Below are 4158 nucleotides of genomic sequence, written 5' to 3'. Positions count from 1 at the left end.
CTGTTATGTTAAACTTATATCAAAGTTTTTCTTCGTTACCCATTCAAGCCGTCTCCAAGCGTTATTATTAGTCTCAAAGTGGGTTCCTCGTCATCGAATATGTTATAACATTTTTATTGGGGGTGTATTCTTCTCCTAACTATGTACTTTCTGTTTTAATATGCTGGGTGTTAAGACTGTGAGTTTACATGTGCCTGCCCATAACATCTAGTGATCAGCGAGGTAATTTTTGGGACATTTAAAAGATACTGTCGAGAGGGTTGGTCACACGTTCTGAAGAAATAGCCTAGTTGCTTGTTCTATTGTCAATCTTGGAAGTTCACGGCAGAGTAATTACTCCTTTGATACGTGTTATACACTGTTTTATATAGATATATTATATAGACGTTTATAACTATCTACGTATTATACACTGTTTTATATAGACGTTTATAACAAGCTACGTATTATACACTGTTTTATATAGACGTTTATAACTATCTACGTATTATACACTGTTTTATATAGACGTTTATAACTATCTACGTATTATACACTGTTTTATATAGATATATTATATAGACACTGTTTTATATAGACGTTTATACCTATCATGCGTAAGACATTTTAGACAGAATATTATGTCTAGAAGAATATTAAGTATTTTAGAAATAAGTAAACAGACGTCACACCACGCGCTAAATGTGACTATCCTAAAACTATCATGGTATTTTATTTTTACATATCAAACTTGTGTCGGGCATGTGCGTGGCCCAATGGTTAGCCTACCGGACTGTGGAGTTGAAGTTTCGTGGTTCCCGCCGCGTTACCGACACATACACACAAAAGGGCCTGGCATGGCCAAATGGTTAGGGCACTCGACTCGCAATCTGCAGGTCTCGAGTTCGAATCCCCGTCCCACCAAAACATGCTCACCCTTTCAGCCATGGGGGCGTTATAATGTGACGGTCAATCCCACTATTCGTGGATAAAAGAGTAGCCCAAGAGTTGGCGGTGGGTGGTGATGACTAGCTGCCTTCCCTCTAGTTTTACACTGCTAAATTAGGGACGGCTAGCGCAGATAGCCCTCGTGCATCTTTGCGCGAAATTCAAAACAAACAAACAAACAATACACATAAAAGAAATATTGTCCTCATTTTGGAGCCGAGGGTGCGTTATAAGTACGACAGTCAAATCTTATTATTCGGTCTGACCAATAGTATACCGCACGCACACAACAAAGTAATGATACAGAAACAATAGTCAAATATTCTATTTTTATTCCTTGGAAGGGAAGTTATCAACATTTTCAAACTATGTTTTCAGGCTTTAAGAACACTTTCAACTACGATTGCTTTCCCTTCCACAAGTGTCAAACTTGGTCGATTATACTTTGCTTTTATCAGTAAAACACCATAAAACTAGATCTTCTAGCTGATAGACCTACCAAATTGTTATTGGGTTTTTATTTTGTGATTTTTATAGCACGCGTTTTCTTAGTGTCATTAATATTCGTGTAAAATATCAAAGGTTTGTATTGTTCTCAGTCGCTTTATTGAAATTAATTGAAGAAATTCATGTTAATTTCCGGTCTTTCTTTCGTCATACTGAAACGTTAAAGTTTTATAAATTAGAAAGTCCCCACAAGTACTTGCGCATTTTCGCACGTCGGATTTATAAATCGTTCCTTTACTGATAATGCAGAACCGATGAAGTTCCGCATTTTTCCCATTGAAAAAAGCATATTTTACTTATAACTGCTATATTAGCATAACACAAGAAAGCAAAAAACAAGGTTCGTTTTAAATTCAAATCCCACCGACCTGCAGTATAACAAGTTAGTTATTCACTTTTCATGCACCAACCAAATAAGTCATACAGATTTTAAATGCGTGATCTAGCCTTTGTTTTAACTCTTCTCAATAAGATAAATTCTACAACATAGTGTAGTATTATTTGCATCGAATTCCCAGTTGTCCTGTTACACTGATTTTGAACATTGTATAACCTTCGCAACTTTGTTTACGTTTATGCTCCCCCCCCCCTACAAAGTACCGTAAAATTGTCAGAAATTCGAAGACGCTACAAACCCACCGATACAGACCTGAAAGAAAGATGGGTTTTCGACACGGACAACATGAAACTAAGGTGGGTTTTCAACACGGACAACATGACCCATGCGTGTAACTTCATCGATTTTCCAGTCAATTTATCAAGTTCAAATGGTCACTACAAAAATATTTTACACAATCGTGGTATAATTGAAAAGTAACATTTATTTAACTGCCAATCTTTTCATTTATTACATCATTATACAGGCTTAACCAACTGCTATTCTACAAAGCCAGTTGAACAAGAATATACAACTATTCTTCCCGCTTCCAGTGGGAGTTTGTCATAAGATATGCGCACGAACAAGAGTTTTAGGAACAGTTAAGTCATGAGTACTCAACATAAACTTTGCATGTAACTCCTCTGCTCTGCGTTTTGCGACGACTGTTGACGATTAACAGTTCATTCTACTAATTCTTCAAATACCCAGAGGATTTAAAAAAATTAAATACCGTATCTTTCTTCATACGTACAGAATTCAGGAATGTCGTGTTTTTGAAGTTCTACAAAAACATATTGGATTTTTTTATCTCCAAATTTAATACCCCATATTATACAGACGGTCACTTATTTTTAGAAAAATGTTTTGCCCCCACCTCATCAACTTTATTTTATTCCACAAAAAAATATTATGATTCGGAGCAAAACGTAAGTACCACGTTTATTTATTTTAAATTCCAAAATATTTTTGACCACAAACAGTAGTTGTTTTTAATTAAATATCGTAAGTCTACATTTTATGAATTATAAATATTCATAAACACTCACCGCTTTATTTCAACTCGAAGTTCCAAATATAAAATAATAATTATTTTGGTTATCGGCCTAATTCTTGTAGTTTAATTCGTCGGAGCTAATAAAATATTCGACTTGATAACTCTTCTTAAAGCTAGAACGTTCGCTATGCTCAGTATTTGTCAACCAACTACTTACGCTTGCCCCGTCAACGTGAAATCGGAATGAAATAATCTGGTCCCTACAGCGGTCTTTAAACGACAGCTTTGTTTACCATACCTCCAGCATTTACTGAGCATGCGCCTTTAATGCTGTCTAGGCGAATCAAAGCTAAGGAAGATCTTAGGTAAGCAAATAAATCATTTTAAATATTTTTTTTGACAGCACAGAGAAAATGTTTTATTTGTTGCTAACATTGCAGGATGTGGTTCTTATTTTCCATGGTTACGTGGTTTCCTAAGGAAATAAATCCACACTTTTCTTAAATTTTTTTCACCACGTATTTGAAGCAATAAATAGTTTTTAATTTATATTTTAAAACATTTTCCCAAATATAATTTTCATTCACAATGGATAATATAGAAAATCAAAAGGGTAAACCTGTTATTATTCCTGAATTTCTGGTTATATAGAGGTTGAGTGCTTCATGTTAAAACGATTTTGGAACCTCACTACGTCGTTAAAGTTTAAGTTGCCACGTCTAGTCATGCTCTATCTGACAACCGTGAGCTGCACAATAGCGGAGTTTTCATTGCAAAAGGGTCCATCATAAGGTTGTAAAGTCCAAAGGATACCATTCTCCCTTCTTGCTTTCCATAAGCCATATAGTGAATATTTCAACCGTCTCATACCTTAAGCAGCTGTAGAATGAAACGAGTGCTCGTGCTATTCTACCTGAAAACATACTGGACAAGTTGTCTCTGGATTTCTATGTGATTGGACTGTTGAAAGCAACTTGTTTACACTTGACTTGTATCGCTTTTTCAGACAGAGATACTTGTTAATTTGATTATGTTGAGCACTACTGCCTATATCACGTGGGCGGCTTTTGCTGTTGATCTTTCTGTTCGTGGATTCTCACCTCTTATGAGGTGTCGCACTTTTCTTACCATGGCTGGGTACGACTTGTTGCGGGTCTCTTTATCGATGGTCGTGGTACCCCAAATTGATCCAAATTCCTTTATTTTCCAATAGCATTAAGTACAAGCGTTTTCATCGTCTTAGAAATTCCAAATATCTTATTTGAATACATTTTTATGATCTAAGTGTAAAATATTTTACACACACAAATATACAATACATACATCTTAAATACCATTTCCAAAAGTGATC

At 35.4% G+C, this 4158-nt stretch overlaps 1 protein-coding gene across 1 annotated transcript in view; it reads right to left on the bottom strand.

The window, feature by feature from the left end:
* LOC106467808 (glutamate synthase [NADH], amyloplastic-like) overlaps positions 1 to 3033 on the bottom strand; it is a gene marked incomplete at its 3' end in the record, with an annotated part of 40034 nt that extends 37001 nt beyond the window's left edge. The window contains exon 1 of the mRNA XM_022396003.1: positions 2860 to 3033. The remainder of the gene's footprint in view (positions 1 to 2859) is intronic.
* Positions 3034 to 4158: the final 1125 nt, after the last annotated feature.

This window comes from Limulus polyphemus, unplaced genomic scaffold (genome assembly GCF_000517525.1).
Source record: "Limulus polyphemus unplaced genomic scaffold, Limulus_polyphemus-2.1.2 Scaffold2748, whole genome shotgun sequence".
NCBI lineage: Eukaryota > Metazoa > Arthropoda > Merostomata > Xiphosura > Limulidae > Limulus > Limulus polyphemus.
Note: the sequence above shows the minus strand (reverse complement) of the source record. Positions and strands in the feature narration are given on the sequence as shown.